A 21,668-nucleotide genomic window follows, 5' to 3' on the forward strand; every position below is an offset into this window, starting at 1 on the left:
GTTGCTATGAGCTGTGATGTCACAGCACTCTACCAAGGGTAACAAAGTGAGGTTCTGCATAAGAACAATTATTTTCAAATACATACAGAATATTCTAAGATCACATGCTGGGTCACAGAACAACTCAACAAATTAAAAATGCTTAAAGCATCCCAAGAATCTTTTCCAACCACAACGAAACAAAACTAGGAAGCAATAACAAATAATAGAAGGAAAACTCACAAATACGTAGAAATTAAACAACACACACATGAACAAACCATGAAATCAAAAACGAAATAAAAAACTTACAAAATATCTCAAAAAACTGAAAAAAAAAAACAAATCACAAAGCACCAAAACCTATGAAATAGAGCAAAAGCAGTATTAAGAGGGAATTGATGGGCGGCACCTGTGGCTCAAGGAGTAGGGCGCCGGTCCCATATGCCGGAGGTGGCCGGTTCAAACCTAGCCCCGGCAAAAAAAAAACCACAAAAAAAAAAAAAAAAAGGGAATTGATAGTGATAAATACGTACAACAGGTGAAAAGAAAGATCTCAAAAGCACAACCTAACTATACATCTCAAGTAGAAAAAAAAGAACAAACGAAGTCTAAAGTTAGCAGAAGGAAGAAAATAATAACGATTAAAACAGAAATAAAGACTAGAAAAACAATAGAAAAAGTCCATTGGCTCAGCGCCCATAGCACAGTGGTTACCATGCTGGCCACGTGCACCAAACGTGGTGGGTTCAAACGCGGCACAGGCCAGCTAAACGACAAGTGCAACAAAAAAATAGCAGGGCGTTGTGGCTGGTGCCTGTAATCCCCGCTACTTGGGAGGCTGACGCAAGAGAATTGCTTAAGCCCAAGAGTTTGAGGTTGCTGTGAGCTGTGACACCACAGCACTTTACCGAGGGTGAGATAACGAAACTCTGTCTCAAAAAAAAAAGAAAGAAAGAAAGAAAAAAATCAATGAAACTAAGAATTTATGGACTGCAAATCACACTTTTATCTGGCAAAAATTCTTAAATGTATCTGATTTCTTAATTTTGTATTTCTTTAAACATTTGTTTCCTTTTTTCATGGTTACTCTAAAACTTAAAAAAAGAAAACCTTATAGTTTTATGATCTATCTAGTGGTGGTTAGGTTTCTATGATTTTTAGAAAGTATCTATTTTTAGAAGTTTTAGAATTTTATAATGGCAGTGTAGAGTGAAAGTTTTCTATTTCAAAGATAATGAATTAAAAATTTTCTTAGGCTCAATGACTATAGCTCAAGTGCCTAAGGTGCCAGCCACATACACCAGACCTGGTGGGTTTGAATCCAGCCCGGGCCTGCCAAACAACAATGACAACTACAACCAAAAAAAAAATAGCTGGGCGTTGTGGCAGGTGCCTGTAGGTCCCAGCTACTTGGGAGGCTGAGGCAAGAGAATCTTAAACCTAGGAGTTGGAGGTTGCTGTGAGCTGTGATGGCACAGCACTCTACCCAGGGCAACAGCTTGAGGCCCTGTCTCAAAAAAATAAATAAATAAAATAAATAGATGAATAAATAAATTAAAATTTTTCTTAAAATTGAACAAGTCCCATAATTTTTCAGTTTCCTGGTCTGAAATGATGTAATAGTAATCGGGTTTAGGTGGTCCTAATAATTTTTCAAGTATCTTTCAGTATTTATCCTGTTCTTTCCATTTTCATTATGATTAAGGCTCTATGTAGATCCTTTAAAAATATTTAAGTGAGATTAAAACTATTAGTATACATTGTAGAATTACTGTTTTAATTTGCTCTCCTAACTACTATGTTTTTGTTTTTGATGTCTTTAGCATTTTTCTTAACCCTGTGTTATTATCCAGTCACTTTTTTTTACTTCTACATTTTAGTCTATCTTAATAACAACATTTTAGGATTTTTCTGAAGAAATGAGAAATTGCTTTTTACTCATTTACAACTGGTCTGGTTTGGAAGTTTTTACCCAATGAATAATTATTTAAGAAATCCTTGTTAACAGTTCCTCAAAGGGAATCTCAAATATTTCACTATCCTATAAACCTTTCTTCCTTCTTATGCTTAATGAAGTTATTAGATCATCAGTTCAGGGCAAGTACTTACAATTGTTACAGGAGGAAAATTACACAAAAAGTGAAATAACTTATTAAGCCTCATATTTTTTAAAATTACTGTGCCAGTTTTTAAGTATACATTTAAGGCAATGCATTTCAAAATATATACATGTAAGCAGTTGCATAAGAACAATCAAGGGTGCTTGTTAAAAATGCAAACTCATCTATGCCCTTTCTCAAATCTAACCATAGCCTGAGCCATGGGCTGGAATTCTGTATTCCAATAGATTTCTAAAGTGACTTTTATTCACACTGAAGTTTGAGAACTATTAATGTATGATTTCTATCATTAGTTAGAAGGAGAACAAGAAAATAATTCTGAATTTTAACTGGAAAGAATAAACACCTTTTTTTTTTGTGTGTGTGTGTAGAGACAGAGTCTCACTTTACTGCCCTCGGTAGAGTGCCATGGCGTCACACGGCTCACAGCAACCTCCAGCTCTTGGGCTTATGTGATTCTCTTGCCTCAGCCTCCCGAGCAGCTGGGACTACAGGCGCCCGCAACAACGCCCAGCTATTTTTTTGTTGTTGCAGTTTGGCCGGGGCTGGGTTTGAACCCACCACCCTCGGCATATGGGGCCGGCGCCCTACTCACTGAACCACAGGCGCCGCCCAACACATAATTCTTGCTCCATGAACATAATTTTAGAAGTCCAGAAGACATAGTTTGTACTCCTTGTTCTGATTTAATATGTGAACTTTGATCTCTCGGCCATTTTTTCCTAGGTTCTGCTTCTAAGAGATTAGGTTGTTGGAATGTTATCATTCTATCAAATATAAACATTTCTTCATTTTGGAAGAAGACTGTATATTTCTTGAAAGGATAAATGCTAGTTTATAGACTATTTGTTTAACAAATATTTAATAGTATCTACTAAGTGGTAGGCCATGTTTTAAGTGCTGGGATGGAACAAATAAATATCTGCCCTCATAGAGTTGAAATTCTTTTTTTTTTTTTGTGATTTTTGGCCGGAGCTAGGTTTGAACCCACCACCTCTGGCATATGGGACTGGCGCCCTACTCTTTGAGCCACAGGCGCCGCCTAGAGTTGAAATTCTAAAAGTAGGAATTGGACACTGATATAAGGAAATAATAGAGTATGTTAAAAGGTATTATAATAAAAGTGTTATGGAGAAAAAAGTACAACAGGGTAAAAAGGATTTGGAGTTTTAGGAGAAGGACTGCAATTATAAATTTCAGAGTATGATTGAGAAGGGAACAATCTAGGGAAGATTTAAATAGCAGGGGGTAAATCAAGAGCATTATCTAATGAAAGAACATTTCTGGTCAAAAGAACAGATTTAGTAAAGGCCCAGAGGTGTGTCTTACGTGTTTACTGAACAATGAAAACATCACTTTTGTATGGAATGTGGTAAATAGAAATAGTAGGAGATGAGATCCAGGAACTATAGAGGACAAGATAGTGGAGAGTTTTGTAAGAGATTATGAAGACTTTGTTTTTTTTTTTTTTTTTTTTTTTTTTTTTAGAGACAGAGTTTCACTTTATTGCCCTCGGTAGAGTGCCGTGGTGTCACACAGCTCACAGCAACCTCCAACTCCTGGGCTTAGGCGATTCTCCTGCCTCAGCCTCCCAAGTAGCTGGGACTACAGGCGCCCGCCACAATGCCCGGCTATTTTTTTGTTCAGTTTGGCCGGGGCCGGGTTTGAACCCGCCACCCTCGGTATATGGGGCCGACGCCCTACTCACTGAGCCACAGGCGCCGCCCTAAATTTTTTTTTTTTTTTGTAGAGACAGAGTCTCACTTTATGGCCCTCGGTAGAGTGCCGTGGCCTCACACAGCTCACAGCAACCTCCAGCTCCTAGGCTTAAGCGGTTCTCCTGCCTCAGCCTCCCGAGTAGCTGGGACTACAGGCGCCCGCCACAACGCCCAGCTATTTTTTGGTTGCAGTTTGGCCAGGGCCGGGTTTGAACCTGCCATCCTCGGTATATGGGGCCGGCGCCCTACCGACTGAGCTACAGGCGCCGCCCTCGAGATTATGAAGACTTTGGCTTTGACTCTGAGAAAGTACAAGAGATTGAAGGATTCTGAGCAGAGTAAAGGTATGGTTTGAAAATTTAATGACAACAATCTGCTCTGTTTATACACTCTTGAGGGAACATACTAGGCTATTATAAAAGTATAGACAAAAGAGGATGTAGATCAACATGGTTGCAGTAAAGTTGGTGAAACAAAGTTAGATTCCAAATACATATCTTGAAGATGGAACCAACAGAAATTCCTGACTGAAATTTATGCTATAAGAGGTGCAGTGCTTGTGGCTCAGTGAGTAGGGCACCGACCCCATATCCTGAGGGTGGCGGGTTTGAACCTGGCCCCAGCCAAACTGCAACAAAAAATAGCCGGGCCTTGTGTGGGTGCCTGTAGTCCCAGCTACTCTGGAGGCTGAGGCAAGAGAATTGCCTCAACCCAGGAGTTGGAGGTTGCTATGAGCTGTCACGCCACAGCACTCTACTAAGGGCAACAAAGTGAGACTGTCTCTTAAAAAAAAAAGAGAGATTCAGATTGTATATGAAACCCACACATTGTACCCCTTGATTGCACTAATGTACACAGCTATGATTTAACAATAATAAATAAATAAATAAATAAATAAATAAATAAATAAATAAAGAGAAAGAGGATTCAGCACTGACCACAAGATTTTTGGTCTGAACACTTAAAGGAAGGAATTGCTATCTTAATATTAAAAAAAAGTGGCTTGGCGCCTGTGGCTCAAGGGGCTAAGGCGCCAGCCATATACACCTGAACTGGTGGGTTTGAATCCAGCCCAGGGCCGCCAAACAACGATAGCTGCAACCAAAAAAATAGCTGGGCGTTGTGGCAGGCGCCTGTAGTCCCAGCTACTTGGGAGGTGGAGGCAGAAGAATTGCTTCAGCCCAGGAGTTAGAGGTTCCTGTGAGCTGTAATGCCATGGCACTCTACCAGGGTGACAGCTTGAGGCTCTGGTCTCAAAAAAGAAAAAAAAAAAAGAAAAAAAAGTCTGACTGCATCAGATACTAGAAATTCAGTTTTTGGTATGTTAAGTGTGAGAGATTCAAATGGAAGTGTTGAGTAATGTAGACATACCATTTTGGAGGCAAAGGGAAAAGTCTGAGTTAGAAAAAAAATTCAAAGATTTTAATTACATATATTAAATTTATGCGATCAGCAAGGGAGTGAATGTAACCATAAAACAGAAGAAGACTAAATACTGAGCTATTGAGCACTACAAGATTCACAGCACAGAGAAGAAAAGCCAGGAACAAGATTGAGAAGGAGCAGCCAGTGATGTCAGTGAGAATATCCTGCTTCTACAATGAAGCAGTCACTAGCAAAATGCTATGATATTGATGGAACGAGTGAGATTTAAATATTTAGCAGTGGGAGGTCAGCAGTGACAAAGAGCAACTTCAGTGGAGTGACAGGGGTTACATCGTGACTGTAATAGGTTTACAAGAGATGACAGAATATTGTAAGCAATTCTTGAATTTTTTTAACAGCCGAGTAGAGACAATTCATCTCATAACAGGAAAGAAAACTGAGATATTGGGTAGCCTTGTTGGTGGGAGGTTTTGGAAATATTATACACTGATTGTGAAGTCAGAATCAAAGTCATCAGTTGAGAGATTACAGATGGAAGAGGAGGAATGAGTGGTTTATGGAGGTGAGGTATGAACTTGTGTAGGAAGAAGAGAATGAATGGAAATGGGAAATAGGACTGTTGAGCGTGCTTAAAGTTTGGGATCGTGAATTTATATCAAGATTAGTCAAGATTAAATGTTTTCTTCTACTGATTTATATTTCTTTCATCTCTTTCAAATATTGTGAATAGATTCCCTGTTGGGTGGTAGAAGTCTGTGTCCAGCTGGTAGGGACTCCTCTTCAGAGAAGTTGTTTTTTCAGATTCATTGGCCCGGATGTATTCCAAAACCAACCAGCTTGGCTGTGACTTATCTCCCTCCTTTCCCTGGCTATTGCTGGGGCCAGTATACATCTTATAGGTAAGGTGGGATTCCCTCCAACCACCATAACACAGCATTTTCTGAACCCCCATTCAAATATGTTAATTTATCAAGCTTTGCTGGCCTGTCCTCATCATCATACTCAGGAATGAACAACTTCTGATTTCTCCTAAAGTATGTCCCATCCAGGCATTAGCTTCTGCAGGTGGGGCAAAGAATTCAGTGAGAATGTGGAGATCATCATGGAGGTGGGAGTACTCCACTTCTCCGCTTTTCCTCAACTCCTCTTTTGCCTTGTCTTTCATAGAAAGTTTTTACAAGGATGGGAATTGTTACCCAGGTTTCTTCTTGTAATATCTTCAGAGATTTACTATGTGGACGGAAAAGTTTTCCCACAAAGTTGAACTTAGGGAACTTTCACAGGAATTAAAACTTTCTGTCCCAGCTTCATGTTCTTATTAATTACCACACCGATACACTCTCCCCCATTTTCGCCTTCTTGTTGACAGCAGCCTCACAGCGTGCATGAAACAGGGGTCTAGGACGTCTTTCTCCCCTATAACCTTCCACAGGAATTTCTCCATGCTAGCTGGCTATCCTGGCTGCACACTCTAGGTGGGTACAATGGCGGCTCTGCAGCTTCGGTCCACACTGTGCCAACAGCAGCACAACCCCAGAGCGAGATGCCACAGCTACGGCCAAGCCGTGCATCTATCTGGGTGGTAGCTGGGCACCAGGGTGGAAAGCCCAGCACTAGCACCCTGTGTGTTGAGGAGGAACAGGCACAGGGTGGCGTGGTCAGGCGGGCCCTTAGGCTGGGTGTGTGTGTGTGTGTGGTGGGGGGCGCTCTGCGAACCTGAGGCAGTCCAGAGCGAGCCCGACAGCTCTGGGAGGCGCCTGAGCCGCAACTGCCACACCTCAGCTGCAACCGCCACAAACAGATCGCGTGAACCTCTGGCTCCGCCGAGGACACCCTTCCTGCAGGCTGTAGAGGCCTGGGTGCACACGCGCAGTGAGGCCTCAGTGAGGTGCGCACGCGCACTGGTGGTAACAGCTTGGCTCTGCCTGGTGTGTTGGTTGGTCTGAGGTGGAGACCGCGGGTTTTCTTTTCTGGTGATGGAGGTTGTGGCCAGACTGGTGTCGCTTGCTGCTGTTGGGACCCGGAGGCACTGAAAAGCCCAGGTATCTTCATTTCTGAAGCCTATGGCAGCTTCCATGAGAAAGATGTTTTGCTTTAGAAGGAGGGGGGCCTTCGGGTTCCTCTTCCAGCTGGCTGGGACCAGTTCGGCTTCGGCAGTGAGAGCTGTGCCCCTGTCTTCTGTCTGTGTAGGTATCACATCCGGCATGGGGATCTCATGGGGATCCACAGAGCTGCCTGTCTGAGCGAGGTAGGGAGAGTGCAGCAGATCCTTTCTCTCTTGAAGAACGGCTTGGAAGATAGAGACAAGAGGAACAGGTAACAGGAGCTGGGCTCGACCTAGGGGCAGCGACCCTTTCCTGCTCCAGGGATCCCGCGCCCTCCTTGTCTCTCTGAGCGCCTGGCTTAGGCCCAGCCTATGGCCCGAGCCCTCCTGTCAGTGAGGTTATTTGGCTTTCCCCTCTCCGCAGGCTCTACCGTGCCTGGGACGTAGAAACCTTGTAGAGGTCCAGTGCCCAGGCCACCTTTTTGAGCAGCAACACACAAAAAGCTTAGTTGTTCTCCAATCCACTAGTAATTTCATTTCTAGAGTGATTTGCTTGCAATTTTAAAGTGATTTAACTGTCAAAACCAGGTATATATGGCTTCTTATGTCTAATGTACACATTTTAAAACATCGTGTTGTATGGCCAGGTGCAGTGGCTCACGTGTGTAAATCCCTAGCACCTTGGGAGGTGGAAGTGGATAGATCCTTTGAGTTCAGGAGTTTGAGACCAACATGAGCAAGAGCAACACCCCAGCTCTACTAAAAATAGAAAAACTAGCCAGGCTTTTGTAGCGGGAGCCTGTAGTTCCAGCTACTGGGGAGGCTGAGAGGCGAGATCCCAAGAGTTTGAGGTTGCCACCTCACTGTACCTACTGTGACAGAGATGCTCTCAAAACACCCCCCAACTCCATAAAGTTATATATATTATAGAAACATGTATAATGAAAAAAGCAATTCCTATAATATTGTATACCAACATCTGGGCTAAAACTTCAAATAAAATGCAATCCATTTCATATCAATGTGTATGTATTCTTTACTGAAGGACCTTAGGAAGAAACTTTGAAGTGAAGAGGTAGTTCTGTGTTCTTGAATAGGAAGACTCATTTTTCCTCAAACGGGGAGCTCTTTCTATGTTTATCAACTTTACATATACGAAAAATTTTAAGTTATTCATGCCATTTTGTCTTTTACTGTTGTGATGATGTCATTAAGAATATTTTTTGTAATGGAATGAACAAAGGTTTGCCCTTCTAGATATCAAAATGTGCTATTAATTTGCATACATTAATCATTTACAGCTGAAGGATAAGTAAATAGAACAGAGTAGAAAATCCAGAAATGCCCAAATATAGGGAAGAACTTAGAAATTGATAATTGTGACTTTTTATATTGGTAGGAAAAGATGAACTTATTAACAAACCCAAGGCTCAGTTGCTTACTTTATAGGACCAGTTGCTGAGACAATGATGATTGTCAAGGAAGAAAATTTATTGTGGAAAATACCAGCCAGGAAGTAGGAAGACTACCTTAAATCCTCCTGGATTGAGGGGGTCAGAGGTTTTTTAGAAGTGAAATGCATAATGCATGAGGTAAATGAGCATTATTACATCTTTTGGGTGGAGTGCAGGCTATGCAATTGCAGTGAGAAGTCATACAGGCACACCTCATGATTTGAAAAAAATCATTAAGCCACTTTCAGGGCAAAGATTTTAGTAGTATAAAGAGCTAAGGGTTAGTAATATCAGTCATCTTTTCAGTCTTGTGTGTATGTCAGTGGTAGGGAGTATGTCGTTTAGTGGGTCCTTTGGCAAGATTTATGGTAGAATGCTGCTTATCCAAAATTGCATAATGTAATTGATTATCTCATTACTACAAAGAGGGACCACCATTTCTGAGAAAGAAATGACTCAAAAAGAAGGGAACAGTGAAACAGAAAATTACAAAGTTCTGGTCAAAAAATATTACAATGTAGTAGATGTCATGTGGGTGGGGTTGTCTCTTTACGCATGCTTCAGTCTTTGGCAATCATGATGTCAATCAATCTGATTACTTTCTGCTAAAATGGGCATAGTTGGGGTGTGAGGAACTTCGGAATGAAAGAATTTGATATGGTGCAATACACTTTCTAGCTTTCTCTTTTTATGCTGGGGAGCTTGTATTTTTTCTTCGGTCTATCAGATTTCCCAGATCTTTTAGCCCATACTTTTGTAATATTGCTGAAGGGGAAATGAAGGGACATTATAGCTATGATTTTTATGTTGACTTATATATTTTTGGTAGTAACCCAGTCTATAATATAGGCAATAGCAACAAAATTAAGTATTAAATTTGACTACTATGTTAATTAGTAAAATATAGTTCCAATGCATAGGCAAAAGATGTAACCATTTAGAAAAAGAATAAAGACCCCTAATTATTTTAAGTTATTGATCTGAGCATCTTAATATAAAGCATCAGTAACATTATCTTTTTCACTTGGAACATGTATATGCACAACAGGTGGTTCCTATTAGGGTGAAGATTCTACCGAGCTGTGGTGAGTGTTTCCAGAGCCATTCTGTTTTGTATAACTATTTTTTAAATTTGGCTAGTTTCTTGCTACACAGCAGTTTTTGTATGGTTCAGTACTTTGGTTGTAAATTCAGGATACTTAGGGGCCATTCTGACAAGTCAAAGACTTAGGGAAATGAGCTCTCAAGGCCTTTATATTATTTAGTACCATAGGCTGAGTTTCATGTATTCCTGGCAGGAAAGGCCATCCTATGCATGGTCTATTGCCCAGTCCAATTGTGGGGGAAGTATGGCCACAAGTGTGCACTGCATAGCCATCCAGCTCCAAAAAGTGAAGTATAAGCTGTAGTTCTCTTGACATGGTTTTGTTTCCCCTCCAGTAGGCTGTCTAAAGGGTAATCAACCCATTACCTGGGGTGGGAGAGTAGAGCAATTTGCACTATGATTGTGTCTTTTTATGCACAGAAGGTCCTTTTTGTATAACATCCCATGTTCAGTCATCAATCCATGTTAATCCATCCCAGGCTTAAGTGTGTTCACTGTGTGTAATGTTTATCTGATTTACCAATGACATGTTTTTTTAGTTTCATTGGCAGTTGGCAGGTGGGAAGTATTCTGAAATGTAGGTAACTGGCAATGACGAATGGTGCAGTTGATGTTCTGTTGTAGGATAACTTATTGTTCAGATCAGTTAAGGTTCATTTTATAAATGTAGGACCACTTAAAAATTTGGTGCATAAATATTTGGGATTGAAATATCTTGTTGTATTGTTCCCTTGACCCGTATATAGTGTTCATCTTTGTCCTTCTTTACTTTTGTTGCTTTAAAGCTGATTATATCAGCAAATAGATTTGCAACTTGTGCTTTATTCTGATTTTTGTTTGCCTGAAATACTGTTTTCCAACCTTCACCTTGAATCTTGTTTTGTCATTGGCAGTTGATGTGTTTCCTGAAAACAGCATATAGTTGACTTGTGCTTTTATACTAGTCATTCAGCCTGTGGTTTTTTAGTGGGGAATTCAGGCCATTGACATTTATTGAAATAATTGATAAATATGATGCAGGTCTGTTATCTTATTTTGGGTAGGTCTGTTGCCTAGTTCTATCACTTGGGCCATTGTGGAAGCTAGGCTTTGACCTTTAGTTTCTGATTAACTTTACTTTGCTGATGGTCCATTGTAATGGTTTATATGTAGTATGAGTCTGAGTACTCCCTGCAGTGCTGATATTGTAGTGGAAAATTTCCTTAATGATTGTCTGTAAAAGATTTTACTTCTCCATCAAATATAAAACTTATTTTAGAAGGGTATAGCATCCTAGGCTGGAAGTTGTTTTGTTTGAGTATGTTGAAGTGCAAGCCTAATCTCCTCTGGCATGTAAAGTTTCAGCCCAGAAATTCACTGTCACTTTATGGATTTACCCTGTAGGTCACTTGGTGTTTACTCCTGGATTCCTATAGAATTTTTTGGCCAGGTTCATTACTATGTGTCTGGGAGATGCTCTGTTTGAAATAAGATGAACCAGGGTTTGATATCCATCTAAAAGGAGTGTGTCTGAATCTGTGGTGATGATTGGGAAATTTTCAGTTATGATGGCTTCCATTAGGGCTTTCCTCCCTTTAGTTCTCTCTTCTCTTTCAGGAATACCTATAATTCTTACATTTGTATGCTTTGTGTAGTCCCCCAATTCTCTAAGAGATTGCTCTGCTTTTACTCTCTTCTGTCTCTTCAAGTGAGTTAGCTCAAGAGCCTTGTCTTCAAGCTCTGAGATTCTTTCTTCTCCATGATTTAATATGTTATTGAAACTTTCTACTGAATTTTGAAATTCCCAGAATGGCTCTTTCTATTCTTTAAGCTCCATTATATCTTTTCTAATTTCATCATGTTTTTCTTTCATTTATCAAGTCAATTTTTGGATTTCCTTTTGATGGTTTTCTACTTTCCCTTCAATGCCCTTCATTGTTTTTACCATCCATATTCTAAATTCCCTTTCTGTCAGTTCTATGATTTCCTTGTAGATGGAATTATCAATGGTAACTGCATCATAATCCCCCTCAGGAGGGGGGTTATCTGCTCTGATTTTCTATGTTGTCAGAATATTTTTGTTGGTTTCTTTTCATGTGTGGTTTCTTCTTGTTTATTTCCTCTACTTTCTTTCTTTTTTTTTTTTTTTTGCAGTTTTTGGTCGGGGCTGGGTTTGAACCTGCCACCTCTGGCATATGGGGCTGGTGCCCTACTTTTTTGAGCCACAGGCACCAACCCACCTCTACTTACTTTCTTACTTCTTCCTTATCTATAATCTTCCCCATCTCTAGTCCTTCATGTTGAAATGAGGTTTTGGCATAGGGACAAAAGGTAATGAAAAGAAAAAAGCAAGAAAGAGAAAGAAAAATATAATAATAAAAAAGAGAGAACAAGGCAGAAAAAGGGCCAACTGGTAGCAACCCTCAGCAGAGGCTCCTGACCAGAGGGAGAAAAACTGGACAGAATTGGACTCTATGAAGCCATAGGTAGGGAGCTAAGCCAAGAAAGAAGTTCAGCAAGCTGTAACTCCAAGGAAGAGCCTTCAAGAAAACAAATTACAGGTACAAAGCCTGTTATCTAGAGGACAGGAGACCCCTCCCCCAAGCAGGAGGCCCACTGCAGGCTAGCTACGAGAGAGAAGGGAACAAAAGACCTCATTTTACCTCGCTGGAGAGAGCTGCTAAACACTAGGTCTCTTTCTCCAGGGAGGTCCCACTTAGGAACGTAGACATCACCCCGCTAGGCATAAAATTGAACAGATACTTCCCCTACAAGTCCAAACTCTCAGTCCACCCTTCCCCCCTTGCATGGTGGTCTGAAGTTCTACCCCCTCCAGAGTGCAGAGTGTTTGGTCTTTCCCTAAGAGATCTGGGCATAGTGTGGACCGCCAACCATCAGGAAGGAATCTGTAACTAATAAGGAAGGAAGAAGGGGTAGAAAGAAAGGGACACTTGGTGGGAGAAGGAATTGACTATGCCCCGCCAGTGGTGGTGTTGTGTGTTCAGGTTGTGTCTGGTGGGATGCAGTGCAGAACCCGCAGCTTTGATGGCACCCACAGTGGGATAGTGGTTGCCCTGTGTGGACTGAGTTTGAGAGGCAGGGCTGGTCCCCAGCCCATGCTGGGCCTGCAAGCAGAGGCTTGCCAGGCGTGGACTAAGACCTGAGGGCAAGGGCGTGGTCCCCTGACTCCAACAGAACCCTTGAGCAGTGGTTTGCTGGGTGTGAACCAAGACCTGAGGGCAAAGGTGTAGTCCCCTGTCTCCAGTGTGGCAGTGAGCAGAGGCTATCTGGGTGAGGACTGAGACCTGTGGGTGAGGTGTGGTGCCCTGATTCCAACAGAGCCTGTGAACAGAGGCTTGCCATGTGGTGGACTGAGACTGGCAGGTGGGGGCATGGTCCCCTGACTCCAACTGGTCTGGCAAGCAGAAGCTTTCTGGGTGTGGACTGGGACCAGTGGGTGGGAGTGTGGTCCCTGGCTCCAACTGGGCGTGGGAGCAGAGAAGTGGACAACAGTGTGGACTGAGTCTGGCAGGTGGAGGCGTGGATCCCTGGTTCCAATTGTGCTGTTGGAGACCCTTGAATCCCTCTCTGTTGAGCAGTGTTTGCACTGCCTGAGATAATTTAATTGGAACTTGTGTCTGGGGCTATCCACCTGGGGACATTTTGAGGTTGACTTTTGAAGTTCTAGAGTGGAAAAGAACTGAAGGGTGGGGGCTGGGTGTCACAGCCATTTGTTTCTCTTAACAGCCAAGATTTAAACCTAATACCATGGCTTCTTAGGATAGGGTAGAAGTTGGCTGATATCAAAACAGAGCTAGCTTGCACTATATCACCAAGTAGGTCCTCAGAGTCTCCAGCCAAAACTGTGAAAGGGGCCTTTGTAAGGTTGTAGGAGATAAGCCACAATTCCAAAGCCAAGTGCTTTGGTAAGGGGCTATCTCTACTATCTGGGAACCCCAATTCAATCTCACCCTACCAGTTCTAATAACCAAATGGCAGAAAACAAACATGGTGTGGACCCAACAGAAGAACTCTGGCAACATGAATAACCAGAGTAGATCAACCCTCCCAAGAAATGACAAAGGAGATACAACTAAAGATGCCATGCGTAGATAAATGGTTGCAATGTCAGAAATCAAATTCAGAATATGAATGGCAAATAAGAGAAATAGAATGGAAGAAAAGAGAGAAATTGAATTTCAAAGAGTAGCTCAAAAGTTGTCTCAAGAAATTAATGAATTCAAAGACAAAGTCACCAAAGATATGGACATAATGAGAAAAGAGATAATAGAGCTCAAGGAAACAAAAAAGTTACTTGAGGAGGGCAGTGCCTGTGGCTCAAAGGAATAGGGCGCTGGTCCCATATACCACAGGTGACAGGTTCAAACCCGGCCCCAGCCAAAAAAAACTGCAAAAAAAAAAAAAGTTACTTGAGGAGCTCTGAAATACAGTAGAATCCCTCAGTAATAGAGTCAACCAGGCAGAAGAAAGGATCTCTGAAACTGAAGACAAAGCTTTTGAATGTTCCCAAACACTCAAAGAGGTAGATAAATGGAGAGCAAAAACTGATCATTCCCTGAGAGAGTTGTGGGATCACTCAAAAAGATCAAACATTTGTTTTATAGGAATTCCTGAAGGAGAACAGGATGGTCCTAAAGGTACAGATGCTATACTCCAAGAGATTTTGGAGGAGTATTTCCCAAGCATTTCAAGAGATACAGAACTTCAGGTAGTAGACAGTTTCAGAACCCCAGTGAGACTCAATTCAAATGAAGCATCTCCTAGACGTGTTGTGATTAACTTTGCCAAAGTTAAGATGGAGAAAATTCTGCTAGTAGCCAGATGTAAGAAAAGCATCACCTACAAATGCAGAAGTATCAGAAGCATTGCAGATCTTTCAGTTGAAACATTTCAAGCCAGAGAGGATGGTCATTGACCTTCAATCTCCTAAAACAAAACAACTTCCAGCCCAGGATCCTGTATCCAGCTAAACTGAGTTTCATTTGTGATGGAGAAATCAAATACTTTAATGACATACACATGTTGAAGAAATTTGCCATAACTAAACTAGCTCTTCAGGATATTCTCAGATCCGTCCTCCACAATGACCAGTGCAATGCTCTATGTCCAAAGTAAACTCCCCCAGAAATTTTAGAACAAAACCCAACTTCCACAGTGGTGAAAGGATTAAAAATGTCCACTGGACATCCGAAAACCATGACACCCCAAACACAACCAGGCTTATCAATTCTCTCAATGTGAATGGTTTAAATTGTCCTCTAAACAGGCACAGGCTGGCTGAATGGATACATAAAATCAGGCTGGATATCTGCTGTATACAAGAATCTCATCTTACCTTAAAGGATAAAAATAGACTCAGGATGAAGGGATGGACTTCTATAATACAGTCAAACGGGAACCAGAAAAAATCAGAGGTTCCAATTTTAATAGCAGATACGATTGGCTTTAAACCAACAAAGATAAAGAAAGATAAGGAAGGTCAGTACATATTTGTCAAGGGAAACACCCAACATGAAGAAATTTCAATAATTAACATTTATGCACCCTATCAGAATGCTCCTCAGTTTATAAAGCAAACCCTAAATGGATATGAACAACTTGATATCTTCCTGCACTATGATAGTTGGAGATTTTAACACCCCTTTGACAGTTTTGGATAGATCCTCCAAGAAGTAACTAAACAATGAAATATTAGATTTAAACCTGACCCTAGAACAAATGGACTTTACAGACCTCTAAAGAACATTTCATCCTGAATGGCTTCCTGCGCCCAGCTCAGTGGCTCAGTCTGGGGCTCCAGACAATGCCCAAAGTTTTCCACACTCCTGCTCAAGCTCTCCCCAAGGCAGTTCAACTGAGTGCCAAGTCTAAGAACACTGAAACAGTTCACAGGGTAAATTAATCTAGTGGAAGACATGGTGTTTGGCACTCAGCTTCAATTTTGCCCTCTTCCTGCTATGCCCTTCAGTTCTGCAGAGGCAAAGTCGGGGAGACTCCATGATGGTTTGGAAGTCAGGAGTAAATAAGAAGGAGGCTTTGTGGGATGTGAAACTTAAATCCTTATTATTTTATTAACATGACATCATCAGAAATACTCGGAACAACCCAATGGTGAAGTAGGAAAAAAATATATAAATAGATCATTCAGAAAAGAAGAAATGCATAAAAATAACAAACATATTCAAGAACTTCTCATAACCACCAGGATATATTCCCCCCCTTTTTTGAGAAGGGTGGTCATGAAAAGTGTTGGAAAAGTATGCCTCAGGAACAGTACACACACCACCCGAGCGCCATGACCAGCTCTGAGGGGCCACAAGTATACAAAGTGGGGATTTACGGCTGGCGAAAAAGATGCTTGTATTTCTTTGTCCACTCCTCATGATTTTAATACTGGTGAACCTGGCCATGACCATCTGGATTCTCAAAGTCATGAACTTCACAATTGATGGAATGGGAAACTTGAGGATCACAGGAAAAGGTCTAAAACTAGAAGGAAATTCAGAATTCTTACAACCTCTCTATGCCAAAGAAATCCAGTCCCGACCAGGTAATGCCCTATACTTCAAATCTGCCAGAAATGTTACTGTGAACATTCTCAATGACCAGACTAAAGTGCTAACTCAGCTAATAACAGGTCCAAAAGCAGTAGAGGCTTATGGCAAAAAGTTTGAGGTAAAAACCGTTTCTGGAAAATTGCTCTTCTCTGCAGATGATAATGAAGTAGTAGCAGGAGCTGAAAGATTGCGAGTTTTAGGTAAGGAAGTTTTAATCATTTCATGGGGTTGATGCTACTATGTACATCTTAGAGGAAAGGTGAAATGGTATTATGGACTGAATGTTTGTGTCCTCCCAAAATTCATATTAAATTGCAAGGTATTAGGAGGTGGGGCTTTTGAGGGGTAATTAAATGATGAGAATGGAGCCCTGGTGAATGGAACTAGTGCCCTTATAAGGGGGTGAAGAGACTGGAGCTCAAACTGCCATGGGAGCCTGGAAGGAGAAGTCAGCAGTCTGCAGGGAGAGCCCGTCATTGGAAGCAGCGAGGCTGGTACCTGATCTCAGGCTTCCAGCCTCCAGAACTGTGAGAAATAAATTTCTGTTGTTTATAAAAAAAAAAAAAAAAGAACATTTCATCCTAATGAAACTGAGTATACATTCTTCTCATCAGCCCACTGGCCATCCTCCAAAATAGATCATATCCTAGGACACAAGTGTAGAAATTATTGCTTGTGGCTTCTCGGACCACCATGGAATAAAAGTTGAATTCAACAGCAACAGGAATCTTCATACTCAAACAAAGTCATAGAAGCTAAATAATCTTAGGCTGAATGATAGCTGGGTCAAAGATGAGATTAAGAAGGAAATCACCAAATTTTTGGAATAAAATGATAACAAAGACACAGATTATCAAAACCTGTGAGACACTGCAAAGGCAGTCCTAAGAGGGAAATTTAAAGCATTGGAAGCCTTCATCAAGAAAACAAAAAGAGGGTGGTGCCTGTGGCTCAAAGGAGTAGGGCACCAGCCCCATATACCACGTGATGGATGTGTTAGTTCAGTGTAAGCATTTCACATTGTATATCAAAGCAGTATCCTGAACCCCATAAATGCATCAATGTACAAAATTATGATTTAATAAAAAATAATAATAAATTTTAAAAAATGAAAGAAAAAAAGATGCTTGGTATGGTAACCCACACCATCAATCCCAGCTCTGTGGCAGGACATGGTGGAGGATCACCTAAGGTTATGTGCTTGATATCTGCCTGAGCAAGAGTGAGACCCTCCCTCCACCAAATATAAAAACAAGCAACCATGCTTCTGTGGTGGGGACTTGCTGTCCCAACTACTCAGGAGACTGAAGCAGCAGGGTCACTCAGACCCAGGGGTTCAAGGCTGTTGTGAGCCAAGCCACTGCTACAGCATTCCAGCCTCAGCCCTACAGTGAGACTGTCTAAAAAAGCAAAGCAAAATTTAAAAAAAAGAGATCTTGGTTGTCTAAGGAAGTTATGAGAAAAAGATGAGAAAAATAGAAAGGTAACCACCGCCCCCCCCCAAAAAAAATCATGAGAACAACAAAAATTAATATATGTGTGTGTGTGTGTATGTGTATGGATGCCAGGAACTCCAGGACTAGGGGGGAAAAAAAGAAATAAAAACTTCTTTTAAAAAGACACTAGTTGGCACTCTTGGGTTTAAAAACAAACTAAAAACCAAACATAGAAACAAAACCTACATTTTCTTCTGGATGTGGTAGGGGCAGGAAGTTACTAGCTAGTTGCCATAGACACTGGGTCTTGTTTTTCTGATATTTTTTATTTTAGTCTGGATGTGGTTGCTGCATGAGAGTTGAATTCCTGCAAGTGCAGGGGTGCCAAAGTCCTGAAGCTTATGCCAGACTTTCCAGGTGACATGCCTCAGTTATCCAGTCAGTTCCCAGAGAGCACAGTAGGTCTGTGTGGCAGTCAGGATCTCCCCACATTAGCCTGTGTCTCCGTGGCAGGCAGCCCAGGGGTGGCTGGCTGAGCCCAGTAGGGAGAGTCAAAACAGGTCTGGGCTTAAACCCTGGGAGGCTGTTCCAAACTGGGCACCTCTGGGTTTTAGCACTCTCCTCTCCTCTCCTGCAGCTCTCCCAGGGTGGTGGGATACCTGGCAGCCAGGCCTCCCACTGAGCAAGCTCCACATCCAAACCCCACAAGATAGTGCTTCTGTGAGTTTCTGAGCTCGAACCTCTGGGTCCATCCCAGAGAAGCAGAGTATACTCTCTCCAGCCCTCTGCAGATGAGAGTCCTGTGGGACATCAGTTCCTGCTCATTTCATGCCCACTCCCTATGACTAGAGGGACAGGCCCACCTAGAGTTCAGTGCAGTCCCAGCCCACCCCTACAGGGTGCTGTGGCGGGTGGGTGGGTGGAGGATAATCTCCTGTGGACTTAATTTCCCCAGGGATTCCATGTGTGGGTTCTATTCCTGGGTCACAGTGCTCCCTCATACCTGCTTTCTGTGCAGCTCCCCCACCTGTCTTATTCTCTTTTGGCTCCTGGTGTCTCGCTGTACTATGGCAGTGTTGTTTCTGGTGGGATGGTTGACATGGAGCAGGATGGAAATTCCTCTCCCTGGCTTTACTGAGAGTAGCTAAGGAGGAGAGGTCTCTAGTCTGTCATCTTGGAGCTTCCAACACTTACACAGCATTTGGGAAGAGGGGAATTCAGGATTGGCAGACTGTCTATATTTAGCTGTGAAGTGGTTACCTTCACTGTAGTTTGTATGGAGGAGCCAGCTGCTGAGGTAATCTTTTTTTTTTTATTATTATTATTTTATAATTTATTTTTTTTATTAAATCATAGCTGTGTACATTAGTATGATCATGGGGCACCATATACTTGGTTCGTAGACCGTTTGACACATTTTCATCACACTAGTTAACATAGCTTTCGTGGCATTTCTTAGTTATTTTGCTAAGACCTCTACATTCCACATTTACTAGGATTCACATATACCCTTGTAAGATGCACCACAGGTGTAATCCCATTAATCCCCCTCCCTCCACCTACCTCCCCCCTCCCTCCCCTCCCTTTACCCCTTCTCCCTATTCTTAGGTTGTAACTAATTTTGGAGTATGTTCCGGATTATAGCTTTCATGTGGAGGTCCTACTTTAGTTTCATAATAAGGGTGAGTACATTGGGTACTTTTTCTTCCATTCTTGAGACACTTTACTAAGAAGAATATGTTCCAGCTCCATCCATGTAAACATGAAAGAGGTAAAGTCTCCATCTTTTTTTAAGGCTGCATAATATTCCATGGTGTACATATACCACAATTTATTAATCCATTTGTGGATCGATGGGCACTTGGGCTTTTTCCATGACTTAGCAATTATGAATTGGGCTGCAATAAATATTCTGATACAAATATCTTCATTATGATGTGATTTTTGGTCTTCTGGGTATATGCCCAGTAGAGGGATTACAGGATTGAATGGCAGATCTATTTTTAGATCTCTAAGTGTTCTCCATATCTCTTTCCAAAAGGAATGTATTAATTTGCATTCCCACCAGCAGTGCAAAAGTGTTCCCTTTTCTCCACATCCACGCCAATTATCTCTGGTCTTGGGATTTTGTGATGTAGGCTAGTCTCACTGGAGTTAGATGATATCTCAAAGTAGTTCTGATTTGCATTTCTCTGATGATTAAAGATGATGAGCATTTTTTCATATGTCTGAAGGCCACGTGCCTGTCTTCTTCAGAGAAGTTTCTCTTCAAGTCCCTTGCCCAGCCTGCGACGGGATCCCTTCTTCTTTTCTTGCTAATGCGTTTGAGTTCTCTGTGGATTCTGGTTATTAAACTTTTGTTGGAGACATAACCTGCAAATATCTTTTCCCATTCTGAGAGCTGTTTGCTTGCTTTACTTACTGTGTTCTTGGCTGTGCAGAAGCTTTTTAGTTTGATTAAGTCCCAATAGTGTATTTTTGAAACAGCTTCAATTGCCCGGGGGGTCCTTCTCATAAAAAACTCGCCCAATCCAATTTCTTCAAGGGTTTCCCCTGCACTCTCTTCTGGTATTTTTATAGTTTCATGTCTTAGGTTTAAATCTTTAATCCAGTGAGAGTCTATCTTGGTTAATGGTGAGAGGTGTGGGTCCAGTTTCAGTCTTCTACAGGTTGCCAGCCAGTTCACACAGCACCATTTGTTAAATAGGGAATCTTTTCCCCACTGAATGTTTTTAATTGGCTTGTCAAAGATTAAATAACGGTAATTACCTGGATTCATCTCTTGGTTCTCTATTCTGTTCCAGACATCTACTTCTCTGTTTTTGTGCCAGTACCATACTGTTTTGATCACTATTGATTTGTAGTATAGTCTGAGGTCTGGTAGCATGATTTCTCCTGCTTTGTTTTATTTTTGAGTAATGTCTTGGCTATTCGAGGTTTTTTCTGATTCCATATAAAATGAAGTATTGTTTTTTCAAGATCTTTAAAGTATGATAGTAAAGCTTTAATGGGGATTGCGCTGAAATTATATATTGCTTTGGGTAGTATGGACATTTTAACAATGTTGATTCTTCCCAACCATGAGAATGGTATATTTTTCCATTTGTTAACATTCTGAGCTATCTCTTTTCTTAGAGTTTCATAGTTCTCTTTATATAGATCTTTCACATCCTTTGTTAGATAAACTCCCAAGTATTTCATCTTCTTTGGCACTACTGTGAATGGGATAGAGTCCTTTATTGTTTTTTCAACTTGACTATTGTTGGTATATATAAAGGCTACCAATTTACGAATGTTGATTTTGTAACCTGAGACACTGCTGTATTCCTTGATCACTTCTAAGAGTTTTGTAGTAGAGTCTCTAGTGTTTTCCAGATATACAATCATATCATCTGCGAAGAGCTAAATTTGATCTCTTCTGACCCTATATGGATACCCTTGATCGTCTTTTCTTCCCTAATTACTGTGGCTAAAACTTCCATTACAATGTTAAAAAGCAATGGAGACAATGGGCAGCCTTGTGTGGTTCCTGATCTGAGTGGAAATGATTCCAGTTTAACTCCATTCAATATGATATTGGCTGTGGGTTTGCTGTAGATGGTCTCTATCAGTTTAAGAAATGTCCCTTCTATACTGATTTTCTTAAGTGTTCTTATCATGAAGGGACGCTGTATATTATCAAAAGCTTTTTCTGCATCGATTGAGAGAATCATATGATCTTTGTTTTTTAATTTGTTTATGTGCTGGATTACATTTATAGATTTACGTATATTGAACCAGCCTTGAGACCCTGGGATAAAACTGACTTGGTCATGATGTATAATTTGTTTGATGTGTTGCTGGATTCTGTTTGTTAGGATCTTGTT

At 41.3% G+C, this 21,668-nt stretch overlaps 1 pseudogene; it reads left to right on the top strand.

The window, feature by feature from the left end:
• The first annotated feature begins 16,068 nt into the window (after positions 1-16,068).
• LOC128571014 (delta-sarcoglycan-like) lies at positions 16,069-16,598 on the top strand (annotated as a pseudogene).
• The last annotated feature ends 5,070 nt before the right edge of the window (positions 16,599-21,668 follow it).

Source organism: Nycticebus coucang, chromosome 18 (assembly GCF_027406575.1).
Source record: "Nycticebus coucang isolate mNycCou1 chromosome 18, mNycCou1.pri, whole genome shotgun sequence".
In the NCBI taxonomy this organism is placed as follows: domain Eukaryota; kingdom Metazoa; phylum Chordata; class Mammalia; order Primates; family Lorisidae; genus Nycticebus; species Nycticebus coucang.